The sequence below is a fragment of the Salvelinus sp. IW2-2015 genome, linkage group LG18, assembly GCF_002910315.2.
Source record: "Salvelinus sp. IW2-2015 linkage group LG18, ASM291031v2, whole genome shotgun sequence".
Classification (NCBI taxonomy): Eukaryota; Metazoa; Chordata; class Actinopteri; order Salmoniformes; family Salmonidae; genus Salvelinus; species Salvelinus sp. IW2-2015.
In genome coordinates this window covers 37809974-37834973 of record NC_036858.1, presented here as the reverse complement: position 1 = coordinate 37834973, position 25000 = coordinate 37809974, and the positions used below count along the sequence as shown (strand labels likewise).

Here is a 25000-nt window from a genome sequence, read left to right as displayed (position 1 = left end):
CTCTGGGTTGCTTGATTGTTTTTAATGCTTTATTGGGAAGATACACAGAAGTAGACTTACTCATGTTATTTATATTGGAGCTGATAGTGCAGGGTGAGCTGCACAAAGTGGTCTTCCCACTAGGACACACCACCTCAGTGCTAACAGTGTAACTCTGGTTCATAGGCTCATGATTACTGCATACAATAGCTGTAGGATCAGAGGTATTCAGGGAAATTAGGGGAACATAAATTAAGTTACTTACATTGTGTCTGCCAACCCCCCTAAGACAATGTACATTTGATGCAGCATTATGACGACTCATTGTCACAATGGTAGGGATTAACTGAGCTGGTCTTGGGCCATTGATAAGTCATTGTTTCAATGCAGTTTTGAAATGCGTGGACAGAGTCCAGGACCCAAGATGATTTGGATGGAAGGTGTTTCCAGAAGGTGTCAGAGTTCTCTATAAAAGTGACTCCAGCAGAGCGACGGTAATCTTTTAGCTAAATGTATAATGCCAGTAGCATGCTGAATCTTTCACACCCGCGGCCCAACGATGGTACTGGACTTGAAATGATTGGGTGTTTTTTGGAGTCTTTTAATGCTGAAATCAGTCCTTTAAAATCAATTTTCAGAAGTTCTGAGCTAGTCCTTCTGATGTCGTTTGACCTCACATGGACTACGATAGTGTCAGCTTCCGGCATCTGTCGTAGAACAGTCGGAAGCAGCCTTGTGATGTCCTGTACTCATGCTCCTGAACAGCACAGGGTTTTTGACTTGGTAACTGAGATTTTTCTCATCATAGAGCTGCCTATGATGACAGCTGGTGATGTTGAATAGGCCGGTCTCTCAGGCAGCCTCATGGTCTGAAGAGGGTGGGAGCTCCGAGGATCTGAACCCGAGGTAGAAGCCACAGGAGAGGGATACAGAACCGAGGACGAAGACACAGGTACCTCCGGATGCGATCTTGAATGGGAAACCCTCAAGGAAGAAGGCGCCGGAACCTCTGGATCCAAAGCCGTTTCTGGTCTGTGTCAGGTTCGGGCTCAACATCTCCAAGGAGAGAGGACGCTTTCTTCGACTTCCACGGCGAGTGACATATCTCCATGGCTGGTTGGCTGGGTCGAGAATAGCTCCGTCCTCCAGGGAAGGGGGAGAACCCTTCGGGGATGGAACCCTACTGAGCACCGGCCAGTCGGCTGTGGAGAGCCGACACGGCGGCAATACTTCCACCAGACCAGATCGGCGTCCGGCTACTGGGGTGGAAGAAAAATAAAAAGTGGGCGGGCGTGCGTGCATCCCCAGTAGCTTGTGTAGGTTTGCTACTTGCTTGCTAAGAGTAGCCACTTTGACCCTGTAGTCCTCCGCAAGCACGCAGTTGCTACATTGAAAGTAAGCGCGGTCCACATTGTCCCGGAACAAAGCAAAGTAAACACAGCTCCTGCAGCGTTGGAAACGTTCAATAGCGACCTCCATTTGAGACCGCTGAGCCAGCTAGGCTAGCTGGGCRTCCGTCTCTACCCCTATGCGGAATCTGGCAGGATTCAAGGACAGACAGCAGCGCTCACAGCAACTATGCCCAACAGAGCCGCAGGATCCAAAATAAAAACACTGTCAGCTTTACAAAAACAATAAACCYAGGTCTCTCGTTCAGCTTACAGCTTTCGGCGTTCAACAACAAACATACATCGCGCTCAGATGTTGTGAATCAGCCGGGAATCAAACAAGGGTCTGTAGTGACGCCTCAAGCACTGAGATGCTGTGCCTTAGACCGGTGCGTCACTCAGGAGGCCAAAAGCGTGTCAGAGGGAAAGAGAGAGMRTGAGATCTAGTATGAGGGAGAACGGGATACAGGAAATTAGTTTAAAGAGTATATTGAGTAGAACGTCATTAGATAGTCTCAAATATTTTGTTATCTTTTTTAAGAGCATTTGGCTGGCAGGTAGTTTTTAGTTTCTCCCTGTCTCTGTCCCACACTCCAGTACAGTAGATGGCGGTAATGCACCATAACGTTGGAATTGCTGGCGGAATACAAGTTATTAAACTTGGCTGCTATCGATACGTTGTAGTTAGCTGTACACACACAGGGATAGTATTTTAATTATAAACAGTTGGTGTTTTCTTTGGGAACATAACTTGTGGAGAGATGTCGACGCGGTCGGAGAGAGAAAAAGGCCAGAAACTGAATGAGCAGCATCAGGCCATTCTGTACAAAATGCTCAGAGAGAACGACAACAAATACTGCGCTGACTGCGAGGCGAAAGGTAATCTCAGTTGCTGGAATATGGACAGTTGACGCTAATAACTARCTGGATTCTATCCGCGAATGTCAACGATGTTCTGGAAATGAAAGGCTGTGGTGTTCCACATACGCCATCCCAACTAGCCACCCATGGAGTTCGACTTCTGATTGAGTGTGAACGAGCTGGCTAATAACACAGACACAATGGCTAGCTAGTCAAGCTATACTGGTCATTCCCTTTGACAAGTTTGTTAGCTTGCTAGCCTAGCACGATGGAAGCAAAATAGAATAGAATGTATTGGCTCCGATGTGCTTTCCTCTAATTTAATTATGAGCGGAAGCAGTCTATGATAAGAGTAATCAGTCTCTCCAGTATTGACTGTCAAGCAGGCTTTGCTTCAGCTCAGCGAACCACTCACCTGTGATTAATAAAAGCCTGCATCTTTACGATGGGTTTTACTAGCATATATGTCGTGTTCAAAACAACTTAGAACTCGGTCATCTCTGACCTCTGTGCGTTCTAAACAACTCTGGAAAAACGAACTCCAACTGGGAAAAATCGATTTGAACGGTCATCCAACTCGGGAATTCTGGCCTCTTTCTAGCGCTCCAACCTGAAGATCACTSACGTCATGATTTGATCTCATATTCTTCAGAGTTTTCAGTTGTTTTGAACGTGACATTACCCCTCGTTTATGGACAGTCAGTTTTTATTTCACTATTAGCTGCAAATGCATGTTCGACACTAGCTCAAAGGCCGGCAGATGGCGATATTGAGCTGGTATTGATGGTTTCATCTACCTTCCAAAGGTATCGTATGCAGCTGGCAAATAACTAGTATCCCCATGGATCGGTTCGTACCTAAAACCTTCTCCATTCAGGCTGCAAGGTGTTGATTTCCTCTAATGGCGGAAATAAACATGGAAAATATGCGTACTTTCTTTATGAAACACCATTTTCCACCATCATGCTAGCAAAGATTTTTTATAACTAAACCAAGATAGACCACAGCCTGTCGTTTCCAATGGGAACAAATTAGTCATAGTGGGCAGAACAAGCACGAGCTAGCATGATCCTATTAGCCCGTTCTAGCAGACATCTATATATTTCCGTTAGGGAACGCCTACTCTGAAGTGTGTGTGTGTGCATAAACTCAATTTGCCTTTGTGCTCCTAAACAACCCAATTAAAAAAATAAAAAAAAAGTTTTTTTACAACTTTGGCAAAGATTGGACTACGTTTTGTAGACTTTAATCTGTTCATTGCAGACTTTAGTTTTGGGAACAGAAAACTGTATTGAGATTAAATGTTTCATCAATGAGAACATTTGCAAAATGTCAACCAAAATCCACCTCATTCCATCTTCTCCCACTGCCAGCCACTGGGCTTACTCTCGCTACCATATTTGGTAGTGAGTGGAAACGCCAAGCAGATGCTTCACATTTATACATCCGGTGAAATACCTGTCTCATTGTTCTATCTGTGATGCTAGTGGCTAATGATACTTCCTGATGTTGTGTTAAACAAGACTGCTGTAACCTGATTGGCTGAAAGCGATACGCAACATCTGGGACMAGCATTCCTAGTCATTAGCCACTTTAGCATGGTAGTGGACAATGACGTTTCATATAGAAAGTATGGATATTTTCCCAGTTTTATTCCGCCTTCACGCCATTAKATCTAGGTAAGGAGGAACTCGACACCTTTGCAGCCCGAAGGGAGAATTTTAGGTACGAACTGGTCCACGGGGGATACGAGTGTATTGCCGGCTGCATACAATGCATTTGAACGGTAAYATGGAAACTACTCAATATCGCAATCTGCCGGCCTTTGGACTAGGTTGGCACACCAAACAAGTATTTTTATCCACGTGAGCAATGARCAGTCAACAGCATGACGTGTCCCTATTGCCCTGAAGAGTTTCTCTGGTCTGTCACAGGCATTTGAGATGTGAGTGACAAGTTGACATAGCTCTGACGGCGCTTTCAAGACAAATTGGAACTCGGGGGAAAAAAACAGATATCAAATCATGACGTCAGTGATCTTCATGTTGGAACGTCGGAGCTCTAGAAAGATGCCAGTTCCCGACTTGGAATTCCGAGTTGGTGCTGCGTTTTATTGATTTATATATATATATATATATATATTACAGTTGAAGTCGGAAGTTTACGTACACTTAGGTTGGAGTCATTAAAACTTGTTTTTCAATCACTCCACAGATTTCTTGTTAACAAACTATAGTTTTGGCAAGTCGGTTAGGACATCTACTTTGTACATGACACAAGTAATTTTCCGAACAATTATTTATAGACAGATTATTTCACTTATAATTCACAATTATAACAWTTCCAGTGGGTCAGAAGTTTACATACACGAAGTTGACTCTGCCTTTAAACAGCTTGGAAATTTCCAGAAAATTATGTCATGGCTTTAGAAGCTTCTGATAGGCTAGTTGACTTAAATTGGAGGTTTACCTGTGGATGTATTTCAAGGCCTACCTTCACACTCAGTGCCTCTTTGCTTGACATCATGGGAAAATAAAAAMAAATCAGCCAAGACCTCAGAAAAAAAATGGTAGACCTCCACAAGTCTGGTTCATCCTTGGGAGCAATTTCCAAACGCCTGAAGGTACCACATTCATCTGTACAAACAATAGTACGCAAGTACAAACACCATGGGACCACGCAACCGTCACACCGCTCAGGAAGGAGACGCGTTCTGTCTCCTAAAGATGAACGTACTTTGGTGCGAAAAGTGCAAATCAATCCCAGAACAACGGCAAAGGACCTTGTGAAGATGCTGGAGGAAACAGGTACAAAAGTATCTATATCCACAGTAAAACGAGTCCTACATCGACATAACCTGAAAGGCCGCTCAGCAAGGAAGAAGCCACTGCTCCAAAACCGCCAATAAAAAAGCAAAACTACGGTTTGCAACTGCACATGGGGACAAAGATCGTACTTTTTGGAGAAATGTCCTCTGGTCTGATGAAACAGAAATAGAACTGTTTGGCAATAATGACCATCGTTATGTTTGGAGGAAAAAGGGGGATGCTTGCAAACTGAAGAACACCATCCCAACAGTGAAGCACGGGGGTGGCAGCATCATGTTGTTGGGGTGCTTTGCTGCAGGAGGGACTGGTGCACTTCACAAAATGGATGGCATCATGAGGGTGGAAAATTATGTGGATATATTGAAGCAACATCTCAAGACATTAGTCAGGAAGTTAAAGCTTGGTCGCAAAAGGGTCTTCCAAATGGACAATGACCCCAAGCATACTTCCAAAGTTGTGGCAAAATGGCTTAAGGACAACAAAGTCAAGGTATTGGAGTGGCCATCACAAAGCCCGGACCTCATCCCATAGAACATTTGTGGGCAGAACTGAAAAAGCATGTGCGAGCAAGGAGGCCTACAAACCTGACTCAGTTACACCAGCTCTGTCAGGAGGAATGGCCAAAATTCACCCAACTTATTGTGGGAAGCTTGTGGAAGGCTACCAAAACGTTTGACCCAAGTTAAACAATTTAAAGGCAATGCTATCAAATACTAATTGAGTGTATGTAAACTTCTGCCCACTGGGAATGTGAATACATAAAAGCTGAAATAAATCATTATCTCTACTATTATTCTGACATTTCACATTCTTAAAATAAAGTGGTGATCCTAACTGACCTAAGACTAGAATTAAATGTCCGGAATTGTGAAACTGAGTAAAGGTATTTGGCTAAGGTGTATGTAAACTTCTGACTTCAACTGTGTGTGTATATATATATATATATATATTTATATATGTGTGTGTGTATAATATATATATAGATAGATATATAGATATAGATATAGATATATATAGATAGTTTGGACACCTACTCATTCAAGTTTTTTTTTAACCATTTCCTACATTGCAGAACAATAGTGAAGACTTCAAAACTATGAAATAAACACATATGGAAACATGTAATAACCAAAAAAGTGTATTCAGATTTTTCAGTGGGTGCTGCAGCACCCTTAGCACCCCTACTCCCACGGCTATGCCCACTCCTATTCCTTCAATCAACTTCTGTCATTCTCTGTTCTCCAAATCTGTGTCCTTTACCTCTACTGACCACAGTGACAAGGGCAACTGCTGTGAAACAGGGAGAGGAGTGCTAGGCTATGTGTGTTCCTAGGCACCCAGAACTATGTGTGACAGACCTGTAATAATGGTGATTAGACAGGATGTTGGCCGGCAGATTTGACTCCTACAGTGTAGTAAGTGACTCGCCAGAGCTGCTCAGGTGTAATTTCACCCTGCCTGCCTGTGTCTCCGTTTCTGTACAGTGTGCACACTGCCCTGTATGCTCAGGTGTTACTGRATGTGCATGCGGCACGTGAATGTGRACAAATATTGAACCAGTCTTTTTGTGTACCTCTGCTATGTGTCGAGGTTTGTAAGCCTATCTAGGCTAAAAAAGAATGCTGGCCTTTATCTCATTAAACTAGCCTACTCCCTTGTGCCGGGACTGGCACGTGTTTCTAGGGGTATTGTCTACATTTTGCGTTTGAATCATTTAGAAGAAGKTCTTATTCAGAGCGACGTACAGTAGCAATTAGGGMTAACAGCCTTGCGCAAGGGCGCATCAACAGATTTTTCACCTAGTCTGTTCTGGGATTTGAACCAGCAACCTTTCGGTTACTGGCCCAAAGCTCAAAACCACTAGGCTACCTGCCAACCCAACCCAGCATGTTATGTCATGTTCTTAACAGGGGCACTCTCTCTGAACTGGCATGATTTTCTCTGTGTTGGTACAGCAAGCTTGGCAAGAAGGCCAGCTTGGCACAGAGGGTTGTTTTGACATTTTCTTGATACCCCCCCCTCTCTCTCTCTCTCTCTCTCTCTCTCTCTCTCTCTCAGCCTGCTGTATGAAGGAGAGGGCAGCCAACTTCTGTCTCAACCGAATGTAGGCCTAGCCAAGGTAAACCTAAAGACACTAGTAACTAACCCAACACCACCAGTGTTGTTTCCAGTTGGAAGCAAATTAAGCATAGTGGGCAGAACAAGCAAGGAGGTGGGCAGTGCCAAGCATGAGCTCGTAAGATCTTAGTGGCACATTTTAACATGAATTTGCATATTTCCATTAGGGAATGCCTTCTCTGTGAAGTGCCCGTGTGCAGTAACTCAATTCACTCTTGCACTCCTTCTAAACAATCAAATTCTTTGAAACTTTTAGAAAGTGTCAAGTCTACAAAACCTTGCGCACTCTGTTCGTAACAGATTCTAGTTTTGGGAACAGAACTGTATTGAGATCGAATGTTTCATCGATGAGGAAGTAAGCAGAATGTCGGACAAGTTTCATCTAGCTCCGTCTTCTTCCTCTTCCCGCCACTTGGCTTGGTGATAATGGTGATAGATGCATCCATTTAGAACGTATTATCTGTGGCAAACCTGTGGGAGCCAGATCCAATGGAKCTGGATATTAGCCTCACACAACACCTTGTCGGATGTCCTGCAGGTAGACTTGTTTCTGCAACAACTCTCAACATTTGGGAAACATTGCTCCAAATAGTCAGAGAAGCCATCTTCTCTGTGTCCTCATCATGAGACCTGCCTACTGTTCCTGTCATTGCCAACAGGTGGTGACATAAGTCCATTAACTCTGTGAGAGAAAGAGAGTCAGGGAATTGACGGAGGCCCAATCTGATGATCTCTCAACCAAACAGTACTTTGTGTTATCCATAATACCACTGCACTTCATTTTCTTCAGGTGACAGAAGTAGCCTAGTAATTTGGTCTGAGAGGATATCTATGAATTCTATTTCTGTTCACTTACCACACTGCTCTGAGAGTCCCTGATGACTTATGGGCAAGTATTGGTGTGTGATGTGTGGGTGGTATCCCTACATGTACTCATATTCTACATTCACAATACACACACACACACACACACACACACACACACACACACACACACACACACACACACACACACACAGCTCAGACAGATCCAGTTCAGAGTTCCCCAGCTCCAGAGCTCCATCAGCAGCAGATTACAATTTTGAATGGAAAATGGATGTTAGTGCATCAAACCGCATCATATGAAACCAAATCGACCGCATCGTTTCGTTCCTTTTAATGAAACTAAATCGACCGCGTCGTTTCGTTCCTCTAATGAAACCAAATCGACCGACTCGCTTTGAACTAAAACATATCATTGCTGTATCATATCGGAGCCCATATATCTAGATGTGTATCAAATTGTCATTGAAAGGGAAGGTGCACACCCCTAGTGTGTATGCATGTGGCATTCTTGCTTGTAGAATATGTACTGTGCTGTGTGAGTTACTGCAGTCCTTAACTAATCTGAACACGGCTTGTCTTCTGTGAGAGCTAGTGCTACAACCTAACCTCGTCCCCAGGCTATTGCACACAAAAGCCTGGAACATCAACGATTAAAAATTGGCCATAGTGGGACCATAGAATTGTATTTCAGTGACCTTACTGAGTAAATTATTTGTCTTTTAATTTTAGCGAATCACACGACAGCGAGGCGTGGCTCCAAATGGAGGCAGAAACTTGTGGTGCGCAGAAGACACATACTTGGGAGGGTTAGGAGGAAGCCGATTTTTAAGCCAAAGCCTATGCGTCGGGAGTTTTTCCCTATCTTTCTGTATTGGCCAAGTTTGATGCGTTGSTCCACCAGACCTATTCGCCAATTTGGGTGGAAGTGTCTGGGAKCAAGATTAGCTACGACCTAACCTGGACTGTACAGCATCCAGCCCCCACCAGGGAGTAGCAGAACACTGTTCCTCAGCGCCAGAGGTAGAAGTTGTCCCCTTAACCACAGATCTAGGATCAGATAGGCATGCCAATCATCAAATCATGGGTATGACAAAAATATCGAGCCTAACTCTGAGTGGTTGAGTGCAACTTTATCTACAGCCACTTGTTCCTCAAGCACTTTCAGTGTGGATTTAATTTTCGACAGCTTTGAACAATGGTGTCACAGATAAGGCCAGTAGTAAGAAGCTCCTGAGACAACCTGTCAGTGTCTTCTGGAGAACTGTCTGCTACCCCAGACGGCCACCAGCTCCCCTGTAACACACACACACACACACACACGTACGTAAGGCCCTGTCCTCAGGTTGACGGTAGGGGCTTTAATTTCAAGCTCGACTGCCTGTCATCCCGAGTTGGAAAGAGCCACTGTCAGTCATTGAGGCTCCAGGGCCCTGTGTGTGTGTTTTTAGTGGATGTGTTTGTTAGGTTGGCTGATTTTTAGGTTGTGTAGTCCGTCAGAGGTTGATCTATGGCAGGGGGTTCTGACTAATCGGCTAATCAATGCTCTTCAGACAGGACCACACTTAGTTGAAGGATTTGGTGTCAATGCTGGACTGTAATAAAAACAGTACCAGAACAATTACTAAATTCAGCAAAAAAAGAAACAGCCCTTTTTCAGGACGCTGTCTTTCAAAGATAATTCGTAAAAATCCAAATAACTTCACAGATCTTCATTGTAAAGGGTTTAAACACTGTTTCCCATGCTTGTTCAATGAACCACAAACAATGAATGACCATTTCACAGGTGCATGTTCATTAAGACACTAACAGCTGACAGACGGTAGGCAATTAAGCTCACAGTTATGAAAACTTTGGACACTAAAGAGGCCTTTCTACTGACTCTAAAAAACACAAAAAGAAAGATGCTCAGGGTCTCTGCTCATCTGCATGAACGTGCCTTAGATATGCTGCAAGGAGGCACGAGGACTGCAGATGTGGCCATGGCAATACATTGCAKTGTCCTTACTGTGAGACTCCTAAYACAACGCTACAGGGAGACAGGACGGACAGCTGATCATCCTCGCAGTGGCAGACCACATGTAACAACACCTGCACAGGATCGGTACGTCCGAACATCACATCTGTGGGACAGGTACAGGATTGCAACAACAACTGCCCGAGTTACACCAGGAATGCACAATCCCTCCGTCAGTGCTCAGACTGTCCGCAATAGTCTGAGAGAGGCTGGACTGAGGGCTTGTAGGCCTGTTGCAAGACAGGTTCTCACCAGACATCACCGGCAACAATGTTGCCTATGGGCACAAACCCACCTTCGCTGGACCAGACAGGACTGGTTAAAAGGGCTCTTCACTGACGAGTCGGATTCGCGTTTATCGTCYAAGGAATGAGCATTACACCGAGTCCTGTGCTCTGGAGCGGTGTGTCACAGCATCATTGGACTGAGCTTGTTTTCATTGCAGGCAATCTCAACGGTGTGCATTACAGGGAAGACATCCTCCTCCCTCATGTGGTACTCCTCCCTCATGTGGTGACAATGCCACCAGCCATACTGCTCGTTCTGTGCGTGATTTCCTGCTAGACAGGAATGTCAGTGTTCTGCCATGGTGTTCTGCCATGGCCAGCAACGTGCCCGGATCTCAATCACATTGAGCACATCTGGGACCTGTGGATCGGAGGGTGAGGGCTAGGGCCATTCCCCCCAGAAATGTCCGGGAACTTACAGGTGCCTTGTTGGATGTGTGGGGTAACATCTCACAGCAAGAACTGGCAAAGTTGGTGCAATCCTTAATGCAGCTGGTGGCCACACCAGATACTGACTGTTACTTTTGATTTTGATCCCCCCCTTTGTTCAGGGACACATTATTCAATTTCTGTTTGTCACATGTTTGTGGAACTTGTTCAGTTTATGTCTCAGTTGTTGAATCTTGATATGTTCATACAAATATGTACACATGTTAAGTTTGCTGACAATAATCGCTGTTTACAGTGGGAGGACGTTTATTTTTTTTGCTGAGTTTATGTGCGTCTGTGTAGGTCCGCTGTGGGCATCATGGAACCTGGGGATCTTCATGTGTATACGCTGGAACCTGGGCATCCATATCTCCGTAGTCAAATCTGTCAACCTGGACCAATGGACCCAAGAACAGATCCAGGTAACATGGGAAAACGTGTATGGGGGTGTGTGACGGACAGTGTGGTCTGTGGGTAGTTTTGGGAGTGTTCAGTATGGGAGGATGTGAGGCAGTGTGAGTAAGACCGATGGGGGGGGTGTGTGTGTATATTTGTGAGGGGGTGGGAAAAGAAAATAATTGTGCACGCAAACGCAAAATGTAGGCCTATCTGTGGTTTATTGAAGAGAGTGCATAGCTGTTATCTGTGGGGATAGATAGTGTGAGTCTCTCTCTCAATGTTAATTGCTAACCCTAATTATTTCCTGATGGATGATTATTCCAACTCCAGCTCATTCATTCCTCCTCCCAACGCCATCATCCTCATCTGTCTTGTGTGTGTGTGGTTTCCGGGTGCCATCGTGTGTGTGTGCGTGTGTCATTACCAAGTACAAACTGCCTAGAATGTAAGTATAACATTTCAAAGCAGTCAGGTTTTGACTTTTTCAGTTTCTATTCATTCCATTTGTTTTGAAGACCTTGCCCTCCATTTGAATGTGAGTCATTTTACCTCAAAAGCACAAGAGGATTTCAACACCCACCATCTGAAATTGTGCTGAATGTCACGTTCCTGACCTTATTTCCTTTGTTCTGTATTGTTTAGTTGGTCAGGACGTGAGCTGGGTGGGCTTTCTATGTTATGTGTTTCTATGTTGGGTTCATTGTCAACTAGCCTGATATGGTTCTCAATCAGGGGCAGGTGTTTTACGTTTCCTCTGATTGAGAACCATATTAAGGTAGGCTGATCTCACTGTTTGTTTGTGGGTGATTGTTGCTGTGTCTGTGTTTGTTTCACCACACGGTACTGTTTCGTTTCGTTCGTTCGTTTGTTCCTTCCTGTTCGTGCGTTCATGTTTTATGTTCTCAAGTTCAGGTCTGTTCACGTCGTTTTATTATTTTGTATTTTGTCAGTGTTCTGTTTTGTTGGATATCATTAAAATTAGACATCATGAACATTCGCTGCGCCTTGGTCCTCCTCTCTTCCACCGAAAGACGAGCGTTACACTGAAATTGTTTCTGTAGTTCAGTACAGATACGATTATTTTATTTAAGTATAATTTGATCTCTGAGAAATTAAGCGAATTGATTGCATCCAAATTGTCTCTTTTTAATTGATAGGTACTATATTTATTGAAGATTATATGAATCTTACTCTCCTTCGTGAGTAAGATGAGGAATCCACTAAAATGATCAAAAGCCACCCACGGACCCCCCACGCCAATCCCAATCCAACAGCCAGTATACAGTATCAGTTCTCTATGTCTAACAAGAAGTATGGAGCTGAGGCTTGGAGTAGGCTATTACTTCATCTTATGTTATGTATTCCCTGTGAACCTGGTAATGTAATTTTTTCCCCCCAGTTCAGAAAAATTATTTACCATAAATTAGTGTGAAAGTAACACATTTTGCCCGCTAGATGCTGCTGTTCCTGCAACTGCCACACCCTTTATCCATTTTGCTGGTTTATTGTGTTTATTAAATGGATCACGACATTGTCTTTGCAACTTTGGGTAGAAAACCAATAGCTTTTGCTCATGATGAAAATAGGTTGTGTGTGTCCCTGTGTTTTCTACCCAAAGTTGCAAAGAAGATGTTGTATTCCGTTTAATTAACACAAGAGACTAGCAAAATGTATAAAAGGCAGCAGTGGGCAAAATCTGGCACTTTCACACTTAATAATATTTTTTTTTAAATGCAAGTCATTTAAATGACACATTTCTCTGAACAGGGGGGAAAAACATCACCAGCTTCACAGGGGATACATTACATAGGATGAAGAAGCAATAGTTGACGCCGCAGATCCATATTACTTGTCAGACATAAAGAACTGATACTGTGTACTGGTTGTTGCGATGGGATTGGTGTGGCGTTTTGTGGGTGGCTTTTTACCATTTTATTGCCTTCCTCATGTCTTACTCAATGGTAGGAAGACCTTTGGTCCAAATTGGATGGCGGGTACTATATTTATTGAATATTATGTGAATTCTATAAATAATTTGTGTTGAACAAATTTTGCCCCAATGGCCGCATTTGGTGTTCAACGAGGTCCGGAAGGCCAAACTGAAAATGGGTTATTTCCTTCTTTTTTTTTCTCTCAAAAAGAGTCCTCTATCCAACGTTTTTMGGAATTTTCGATGCTCCCTGACTGTCTAGTGATTATTAGCTAGTGTTCGATTTGGTTTTGGTCATTTTAAAGTATATTGAATTTGACACCCCTGCTATAAATAAAAAGGGCCAATTTGGATGCAATCAATTAGCCTAATTTCTCAGCGATCAAATTAAATAAGATTAGCGTTCCTTCAACATTGTTCAGAAATCGTTCCTGTAGATAATCTGAGATGGTGGGTGTCATCTATTGCTGAAATGGTGTGGAACGACGCATGTAATGCATTATTACGCTAGAGATGTGTTAAATGATGGTAACTTATGACACTGTTATGACACTTATAACACTCTCATAACCTATATATTTACACCTGTTGTGACCATATATTATGACACTGCTTCAAGATGTCCACCATTGTTCCTGTACCCAAGAAAGCAAAGGTAACTATCTGGCTCCGATGAATCAAATTTGAATCAAAAACAGCGGTCGGGGAAATGGATCACTTCCGAGATCTTAGACCTCATAAGGAAAYCGGATCGCCACCTGGCCAGATTTAGAAGGACAAAATCTACAAGAAGATTATGATGGTTATAGGCCAAATTCCAACATTATATAGACGCCGTTAATGACAACTTACATCAGTCTRGAAAACAGTGGATCATTTTAAAGGACATTMGCTCAAAAACTCCCCATAAGMTAAAATACTGTTGGCCTGGATATTGATGATGTTTTATATTATGACCAAGCAAAGGTTGCAAGTTATTTTAACAKWTTTTTTTACCAATATAACCTCATCTCTGGTTAAGAAGTTACCTACCTGCTCTGGACACTATGGCCAGTCTTTCATTAACAACTTTTACCATAGCAAAGGTATCACATTTTTTGTTTGTTTGTGCTGTGTATGGTAACCGAGGACAARGTTTCTAATCTACTATGCTTAATGAGCACAAACAAAGCAACTGGGCTGGATAACCTTCCTGCAAGATTCATAAAGGATAGTGCTTGTGTAACTGCTAAAATGATAACGCATATTGTAAACCTTATGTAGGGGGTCATAACAGCTATAGATTAACACTGTCACAACAGGTCTAAATATACGTAATGACGGTGTTATGATCACATATCAGGTTGTCAGCTGTTATGACATATTGCATGGCGATGACCATGTCATAACATGTTATGACACAGTGTCAAGTAAAGTGTTACTGTTATGATATATTGAAGACTTTAAGATCGCTCTCCGTGTGTGTGTGTGTGTGTGTGTGTGTGTGTGTGTGTGTGGACATGGGGAACACCAAGGCCAAACAACTGTATAAGCCCTCCTCCCAGACAACTTCAGACGGCCACAGACAGACCAGTATCCTTTTTGTGTGCGCATGTGTAGTTATAATAATTAATCCCTCTGTGTGCATCTGCATTTGACCACCACCCTACTTGACAAAACACAGTTCCTTTTCCCAATTCACTTTGGAACCAATATTATGATGAGACACACATTTGGACACAGCACCTTTTGAGTGCATGGTTATAACGCAGCATGACAGCATGGTATCTGGTTCGCCTGCTGTTCTGGTAACGAGGACAGCTGTGTGTTCTTAATGACATCTGTTCCTGTTCAAACTCGGACTGAATTCACACCGTCGGCTTGTTTCAAGATAGTTCTCTAATTTATCTGATATCCAGCTTTTGTTTTGGTGTGGTCGTCAGTTTTTGGTGGCTATTGCTAGGTCTGACGGTAGCTCAAAGGCATAGAGGTAGAAAGAATATGTAGGCCTATGTACAGTATATTCACTGTGTGGGTAGTTGGAGTGTTTTAAAATGTAAGGCTGTGTGTTGCTTCGCTTTCAAGTTGTCCTTCAAATTCTTGTGTTGATGAAGTGCCATTCCTTTTTCATGGTTCCTTTGTCYGTCTTTCTTTTCTTCGCTCCCATCTTTCCCATCTCCTCCTCTTCTTTTACTTCTCTGTCAGATAGTTTCCTTCTATTTGTCTTGACACACACACACACACACACGCTGCCCTGGCTTCTGAATCATCTCATATAAATTCCAGCGTGAATAAAGATGTGCCTACAGTAGAAGCACCTAAATAGATTCACACACTTTTTGTCAAGGGTCTGTATTTTTCCTGCTGCTCTGACAGTGTCCTCCTTTTTCTCTTGTTGTTCCGCATTGTGAATTTCAGTCTCTCCTTTTCTTTCCTCCTTTCCTCCCCTGTCTCTCGCTTCTCCCCTATCCCTCACGCCATTCCATCCTCTCACCTTTTGCCTCCTGTTATCCTCCTTCTCTGCCCCCTATCCATCACCTCTTCTAGTTCCATCTCTCTTCTCTCTCCCTCCACTCTTCCTCCTGGTTCAGTAGCGGTGCTATTGGGTTATGATCAAAGTTTCTACCCCCAAGCCATAATACAATAATGCCACTGGAGCGTGTGGTGTGTCTGTTGGTGTCTCTGTGTATGTGTGTGTGTGTACCACAGTGTTATTCATTAACCCCTGATCTCAGAGCAGTGGAGTTCTTCATCCGGGATAAGTATGAAAGGAGGAAATACTGTCACCAGAATGGCCTCAAAACAGCTCCAGTAAGTGTACACACACACACTGTCCACAACACTGATCTGTTACACAGCAATTGGCATGAATAATGGGCGTGTGTCTGTGCACATTGTGTGGGGGTAGCATTATTTGTGTGAGATTTGTAAGTGAATCCGCTGCGTATGGGAGTTATTTGTGTGGGTGGCTGCGTACTGGTATGTAAAGTATGCGTGGGTGATTGAATGCATGCCCATCTGTGTGTTTGTTTGTACTCATGCTCATGCTTGCATATGCACACATCTCTCAGATCACTGAGTGTCTAAAGCCCATTTTCCACCTGAGGGGCCTTAACCCACTCCCCCTGTCCACTCACACCTGCTAGCTAGCATTCGCCTGATAGCTCAGCTGACACACACACACTCAGTCATGACGTATGCAGAGAGATGTCTCTCTCTCTCAATTCAAAGGGCTTTATTAACATGCAAAACATATTTACATTGCCAAAGCAAGTGGAATAGATGATAAACAAAAATGAAATCTCTCTCTCTCAGGTTCTGCTAGCAGGCCTACTCTGATCTAGTATCTGGCTCTGCCACCCACACAGACACTGCCTTTTTATATGCAAATGAATTATTAAAAATGACTCATTATTCATTTAAAGGGAAAGTTCACCCAAAAACACTTCTGGGCCCTTTATAACAATTCCTGGCTGTTTGTCAGTTCTGCAGACAGTTTTTATGTCCATTGCTTGAGTATTTAGATGTAGGTAATAAGCTGATTCTACCCCTGCCTTCCCCATAGAAACCACATATCAAAGTCCATCATAAATACCTCCCAAACACAACACTCTCCCATGACCCCAATAGTCCTTTTAATGACTTTCTCTGCACGATTTTTCATCTAACTTATTTTAGTATGCTAATTTTTACCAATGTATTTTGTTGTTTTTGACCAAGGTCGGGACTTCCGAGGTGGGTGTGGTTGAAGGATGTAAACAATCATCAAATCTAATTATAGTGAAGAATGTCAGACTAAGAAGGAAGAGGGAATTGGAGACCTGCCTTATTTTCAGAATGGTACTCTTGTGCCATATCGGTTTGAGATGGATTATTCTGAGGCCGAGTTTCATTTGCGGGCTGACTGAGAGAAATGAGTGAGCAGATGTCGAGGATACACAGGCTCTTCCCAGAACGCACAGCGACTGGTGTTGCAGTTGCTGGAGATGCCTACCTCTACCAACAGACAGTGAACGTCTCGGCTGTCGAGAATGGGACCAGCTTATTTTCCGATAATTGAGGAGGTAGAACATCAGACTGACGATGCAGCAGAAGATGGCGCATATAACTAAACACTCCGATTGCTTGTGTCTCATCAATCCTGGTGTGTTGGAGACTTTCTTCAGAATGCCCAGGAACAACTGGAAACGACGTGCCACACCTGGCGTTCCAAATGGGAAGCTCTTTGAAGCGTAAGTGTTTTCGCTAATATTACTCACAGGATATTTATATTACTCTCTAAGATAATAAATAGCCTACCTAATGACACCCTTCCAACTGTATTTTTGAGTATCCTGRCTGCATCCCATAACGTAACTGGCTATTGTAGTCCCTCAAGTTTGTCTGACAATGATGACATGCTGGCTAGGTAAACAGTGTCTAGAACGAGTGGAGGTGCGCCATAGAAATAGAATGTGATGGGACGCACACTTCACAATCTGGGTCTAAATAAACAAGAATGTATTTTACCGAACAGTGTAAGAAGTATAAAGTCAATACTGGTAGTGGAGAAGAACATGTTGCTTGCAGTTGCCAGTCTAGTGTTTATACCAATAATATCCTAATTYGCCTGTAAAGCCACACACGAGGAAGAAAAACAGCCTCACACTTGAGTTGGCTATACAGTCTTCAAGTATACAAGACCCAGAACTGTCAATAGTATTGCAGCAGGTAGCCTTTCGGTTCGAATCCCCGAGCCGACAAGGTGAAAAATCTMTATGTGCCTATGAGCAAGGCACTTAATCTTAACTGCTCCTGTTAGTCGCTCTGGATAAGAGCATCTGCTAAATTAGCTAAATGTATTGTAACATCARCAATGCGGCTTATAAGTGAATATGCTTAATGATCCCTGAGACTGTTATTTTATGTTGTATAGGCCTATTTATTTTCTTTGTTGTTGTATATAACACTGCCGTGTATTTATTTTCTGTCTATCTAGACAATACCGACTGGGCCTTCGTCGGATCATCCTGGAGTGGATGCTGAGGGGGTACTCCCAGCCTCTGTGGTGGCAGCAATTACATCCAACCAACCTTACCCCAGGCTCATAGCGTCATATACAAACAGCATTTTCAATAAATAACATTCTAGTTAAAAAAAAAATTCTAAACTATTTCTTGTTATTATAAAACAACAATTACACAGTTACTATTCCATTCACACCGTCACTCAGCATTAGTTAGACCGGGGAGTTACAAACATGTTCCTGGAGAGCAACCATCTTGTAGGTTTTCACTCCAGTCGGTGAGCTTGATTAGGATTGGATTGAAAACCTATAGGACGGTAGATCTCTAGGTACAAGGTTCGAGAACCGTGGGGTTATGTAAAACACAGGGAAAATCCCAATTGGGACCTTCCCACAGAATCCTACTCATTACTCCATGTGCTGGCTKACYCCTGGGAGGCAGCCCGGTTCCAAAACATCACCGGTGCAAAACATGCCTGCCCGGGCCAGATMAATTGAATCCCCTCATTGAATAGAACGGGTGTACCCATTCAAGACAATGATGGCATAATGGGTGGACTGCTGGCCATTGTGAGTGTACCCATAGGACCAAAGCAGGAAGTAACAGCAGGAAGTGTACCCATCAATCTGTGCTGGTATTTGTTGAATCAACTCAACTGACATAAAAAAAAAATACATTCCATTGCATGAGCCACATCAGTTAGCATCATTTGAATGGACATTCTACATTACCATGGAAATTATTGCATCATGAACGGCAAGCGGTTCCGATYCACCAAGTCTGGAAACAACAGAACCCTGAACAGCTTCTACCCCTAAGCCATAAGGCTGCTAAATATTTAACAAAATAGCTACTTGGACTATCTGCACTGACCCGTTTTGCACCAACTTATTTGACTCCTCACATACTCTGCTGTTACTGTTTATTATCTGTCACTTTGTTCCTAGTTATATGTACATATCTACCTCAATTACTTTGTACCCCTSCACATCAACTCTGTACTTGTACCCCTTGTATATAGCCAAGTTATTGTTAATCATTGTGTATTTATTACTTMTYTTATTACGTGTTGTTATTATTACGTGTTATTACTTTTCTATTTGTCTATTTTCTTTCTCTCTGCKTTGTTGMAAGGGRCCGTAAGTAAGCATTGTTAGTCTACACCWGCTGTTTGRGAAACGTGACAAATKAAATGTGACAAGGCAGCTATTGCAAGTGTACCCATGAGTTGACCAGTCAAATTGCCAGGTTTAGAGGTTCCAAGCCTGTTCTATTCATTCTGATTTCTGTGCTCATGAGTTTACCGGAATGAATACACCTGAGGTAGAGAGAATGGTGCTGTTCTTGGTAGTCCACAGTACATAGCAGTCACACTGAACGCAACCACCAATGATTGCATGACATGTRCGTGAATGGCATTCCACAACATCKCACTGCCATCATTAGGCTAGCTAGATTTAGTTGCAAAGATAAAAAATGTCACCTTAMTTGGTTTTTCAACCAGGGCGATGTTGGGAGTTTACTTTTTTATTTTTTATGTATTAAATCTTTATAAAATTAGGCAAGTCCGTTAAGAACAAATTCTTATTTACAATGACGGCCTACCAAGAYACAAAATGCCTCCTGCAGGGACGGGGGCTSGGATTAAAAATAAAAATGTAGGTTAAAACACATACCACAACAAAAGAGACAACACTACATAAAGAGAGGACTAAGACAACACAGCAGGGCAGCGACGCAACATGGTGGCAGCACAACGTGGTGGCAGCACAAACATTGCTGGGCACAGACAACAGCAAAAAGGTAGAGTCCATGATTGAATCTTTTAATGTAGAGATGGAGATAAACTCAGCCTGGAGTTTTTTCTTTTTTTTGCGGTTCGTTCCAGTCACTAGTTGCAGTGAACTGAAAAGAGGAGTGACTGGGCTGTGACTGGCAGAACGTGTGTGTGTGTGTGTATATATATGAGGGTTGCAGAAGGTATCTCAGATAGGGGGGGGAGAGAGGCCTGAGAGGGTTTTATAAATAAGCTTCAACCAGTGGGTCTTGTGCCAGTTATACAGAGATGGCCAGTTTACAGAGGAGTATAGAGTGGTGATGTGTCCTATYAGGAGCATTGGTGGCAAATCTGATGACCGAATGGTAAAGACAATCTAGCCACTCGAGAGCACCCTTACCTGCCGATCTATAAATTATGTCTCCGTCATCTAGCATGAGTATTATTGTCTGTATCAGGGTTAGTTTGGCAGTTGGGGTGAAAGAGGAGTGATTACAATAGAGGAAACCAAGTCTAAATMTAACCTTAGCCTGCAGCTTGGATATGTGCTGAGAGAAGGACAGTGTACCGTCTAGCCATACTCCCAAGTACTTGTATGCAGTGACTACCTCAAGCTCTAAACCCTCAGAGGTAGTAATCACACTAGTGGGGATAGGGTCATTCTTCTTACCAAACCACATTACCTTTTGTTTTGGAGGTGTTAATAGGCTATTAGCATATTGTTAACCTTCAGATCAAGGTTAATGGTAGAGAAAGCTTGTTGGACACTAAGAAAGCTTTGTTGTAGAGCAGTGGTCGCCAACCAGTCGATCTTCAAGGCATTCCTAGTCGATCACCAAATATTTCTGTTGAAAAGCCAACGAACGATAAAGGCTTGCGCTCCTTTTTTAAAATCATGTTGAGCTGTTGCCGGTAGGTGCACTTGATTCAAAAGTCCTGCGCACCGGGTAAACAAAGTGTTCCCATGAGACAAACTCCACCTACCCGGCGGACCGATAAATCTGTGACTAAATCGAGACCACCTACTGCCCTGCCCAATCGGATAGATCAAATCACCGTGGCTACAGAGCTTCAATGACCCTGGCCACAGCCAAGTTTAATTTAATAACTTTTAAAACTATGACCACAGAGAGACTGTCAACGAATACAGCAAAGAGCTGCTGTTTTTATGAGTGTGTTCATGTTTACGTTTATATTCAGCACTGCTTAATTTTTATTCAACACTATTACAAAACACGCTTCTCTGTACTTCCGCTCGGGCTGCAGCTGCAATGAATGAGTAGCCAAGTATCGATTGCCCTGCGTTTTATTATTATTAGCAGCTCTTCGTGTTGACTTTAATATTAAATCATCACCTGTTTGGCAAAGTTGAAGTAGGCTGTGATTCAATGGTAAATTAACAGGCACCGCTTTGATTATATGCAACGCAGGACAAGCTAGTTAACGTAGTAATATCATCAATGTGTACCATGTGTAGTTAACTAGTSATTATGTGAAGATTGGTTGTTTTTTATAAAATAAGTTTAATGCTAGTTAGCAACTTAACTTGGCTCCTTGCAGCCACAAGGTCCTTTTGATGCTGCACTCACTTAACAGGTGATCAGCCTGCCACAGTTTCCTCATGGATTGCAATGTAATCGGCCATAATCGGCGGCCATAATCGGCGTCCAAAAAGACCGATTACAGATTGTTATGAAAACTAGAAATCGGCCATAATTAATCGACTGCCGATTAATCGGTCGACCTCTAGTCACTATAGAGGTGAAAGGAACACCGCACACTTTCTCTCTTTCTCACTTTTGCTGGCACATTGTAGAACAGATGTCCACAGGCAGAAAGTGTATAATGTGCATTGTAGCCCAAAGATATTGTTTTTGTTGTGTTGAACTTGACAGTAACACATGTGAGTGAGGGGGAATTATACCTTTTTTTACTCGCTGAACGTTATTTTTTGCACACAAAAAGTCGCCTTTTTGGGCCCTCAGCAGTTTGCATCCCTGATGCATAGGTCATATGAAGTGGAAGTAAAGGGCCGACAGTATCGAAGGAACCGGAGGGACATACGCCCAGTTCAGGAGAGCATAGGGCCCAGGAGGTCCACATGGGAAGACTGTGAATATCCTCTGGATGGTGTGAGCAGGACACCTAATGAGGAGACGGGGAAGACCCCACCAGGGCAGTTGTCTCTGCCGACTGTGCCTCGACAATTTCAGGAGGATGTGGAAGAGGAAGGAGAGACCCTGAGGCTCTCAGAGGTGCCCAATATGCTACCAGTGCGCCACACTAGGACAAGGGCTAACATAAGGGACATAGGGGGGGCGGTCTTAAGAGATGGACCATTTTTTAAATKWAAAAAAATAAAATAAGGGGTTGATAATGTAAATAGGTATTTTCACTGTGGTATTAAAATGGTATGAAGTGCTCAAGCTAATTCTATGGAAGATGTTGATAATGGACATAATGCCAACCTAGAGATGGCGCTAGTGGGGCACCGATCTAGTATAGATAAACAGGTGCATTATGAGTGTCTGATTAGGGTGTAGTGACCTGTAACATGTAATACATGAGTAAAGGATTATGCTTGTATCTTATCTAACTCTCTGACGTGACTTATTCACATACACATATTAACAACCATCTGGCAGTCTGACGGACAAATCTGGGTTTGACTGATGCCAGCAGAACGCTACTTGCCCGATTGCATAGTGCCAACTGTAAAGTTTTAGTGGAGCAGGAATAATGGTCTGGGGCTGTTTTTCATGGTTCAGGCTAAACCCCTTAGTTCCAGTGAAGGGAAATCTTAATGTTACAGCATACAGTGACGTTCTAGATGATTCTGTGCTTCCAACTTTGCGGCAGCAGTTTGGGGAAGGCCCTTTCCTGTTTCAGCATGACAATCCCCCCATGCACAAAGTGAGGTCCATACAGAAATGGTTTGTCGATCTTTGTGGAAGAACTTGACTGGCCTGCACAGAGCCCTGACCTCAACCCCATCAAACACCTTTGGGATGAATTGGTACACCGACTGTGAGCCAGGCCTAATCGCCCAACATCAGTGTCCGACCTCACTAATGTTCTTGTGGCTGAATGGAAGCAAGTCCACACAGCAATGTTCCAACATCTAGTGGAAAGCCTTCCCAGAAGAGTGGAGGCTGTTGTAGCAGCTAAGGGGGGACTAACTCCATTTTAATGCCCATGATTTTGGAATGAGATGTTTTACAAGCAGGTGTSCACATACTTTTGGTCATGTAGTGTACCTTGAATGGTTGGAGCTTTTCCGTCCATGGTGGAAAGACAGTTTGAACAGAACCAGGTTTCAACCGGTCCTGATTGTAGTCAGTGGCCACAAAGTGATCATTGGACATGGTCAACCGCAGCTGTTGAATGACTTTAGGCGTCGAATCGACACCATAAGCAAGATATCAGATGGCCTGCAGCCATGCCTGACACAAAGCTCCATTGCAGTCAGGAAAAGGAGTGGAAATGTGTAGTGTATTTGTATCTGACTGGAACATTATTGCACCCGGGTACAATCGCCCTCCAGGTTCCCTTGGAGAGTTCATCAATGAGCTTGACGCCCTGATAAGTTCCTTTCCTGAGGATGGCTCACCTCTCACAGTTCTGGGTGACTTTAACCTCCCCACGTCTACCTTTGACTCATTCCTCTCTGCCTCCTTCTTTCCACTCCTCTCCTCTTTTGACCTCACCCTCTCACCTTCCCCCCCTACTCACAAGCCGGCAATACGCTTGACCTCATCTTTACTAGATGCGTTTCTTCCACTAATCTCATTGCAACCCCCTCCAAGTCTCCGACCACTACCTTGTATCCTTTTCCCTCTCGCTCTCATCCAACACTTCCACACTGCCCCTACTCGGATGGTATCGCGCCGTCCCAACCTTCGCTCTCTCTCCCCCGCTACTCTCTCCTCTTCCATCCTATCATCTCTTCCCTCTGCTCAAACCTTCTCCAACCTATCTCCTGATTCTGCCTCCTCAACCCTCCTCTCCTCCCTTTCTGCATCCTTTGACTCTCTATGTCCCCTATCCTCCAGGCCGGCTCGGTCCTCCCCTCCTGCTCCGTGGCTCGACGACTCATTGCGAGCTCACAGAACAGGGCTCCGGGCAGCCGAGCGAAATGGAGGAAAACTCGCCTCCCTGCGGACCTGGCATCCTTTCACTCCCTCCTCTCTACATTCTCCTCTTCTGTCTCTGCTGCTAAAGCCAATTTCTACCACTCTAAATTCCAAGCATCTGCCCTTAACCCTAGGAAGCTCTTTGCCACCTTCTCCCCTCCTGAATCCTCCTCCCCCTCCTCCCCCCTCCTCCCTCTCTGCTGATGACTTCGTCAACCATTTTGAAAAGAAGGTCGACGACATCCGATCCTCGTTTGCTAAGTCAAACGACACCGCTGGTTCTGCTCACACTGCCCTACCCTGTGCTTTGACCTCTTTCTCCCCTTCTCTCTCAGATGAAATCTCGCGGCTTGTGACGGCCGGCCGCCCAACAACCTGCCCGCTTGACCCTATCCCCTCCTCTCTTCTCCAGACCATTTCCGGAGACCTTCTCCCTTACCTCACCTCGCTCATCAACTCATCCTTGACCGCTGGCTACGTCCCTTCCGTCTTCAAAGAGAGCAGAGTTTCACCCCTTCTGAAAAAACCTACACTCGATCCCTCCGATGTCAACAACTACAGACCAGTATCCCTTCTTTCTTTTCTCTCCAAAACTCTTGAACGTTCCGTCCTTGGCCAGCTCTCCTGCTATCTCTCTCAGAATGACCTTCTTGATCCAAATCAGTCAGGTTTCAAGACTAGTCATTCAACTAGGACTGCTCTTCTCTGTGTCACGGAGGCGCTCCGCACTGCTAAAGCTAACTCTCTCTTCTCTGCTCTCATCCTTCTAGACCTATCGGCTGCCTTTGATACTGTGAACCATCAGATCCTCCTCTCCACCCTCTCCGAGCTGGGCATCTCCGGCGCGGCCCACGCTTGGATGCGTCCTACCTGACAGGTCGCTCCTACCAGGTGGCGTGGCGAGAATCTGTCTCCGCACCACGTGCTCTCACCACTGGTGTCCCCCAGGGCTCTGTTCTAGCGCTCTCCTATTCTCGCTATACACCCAAGTCACTTGGCTCTGTCATATCCTCACATGGTCTCTCCTATCATTGCTATGCAGAACGA

At 43.9% G+C, this 25000-nt stretch overlaps 1 pseudogene; it reads left to right on the top strand.

Annotated features, from left to right (window-relative positions):
* The first annotated feature begins 2018 nt into the window (after positions 1 to 2018).
* The window catches only part of LOC111978699 (uncharacterized), an 88095-nt pseudogene continuing 65113 nt past the window's right edge, over positions 2019 to 25000 (top strand).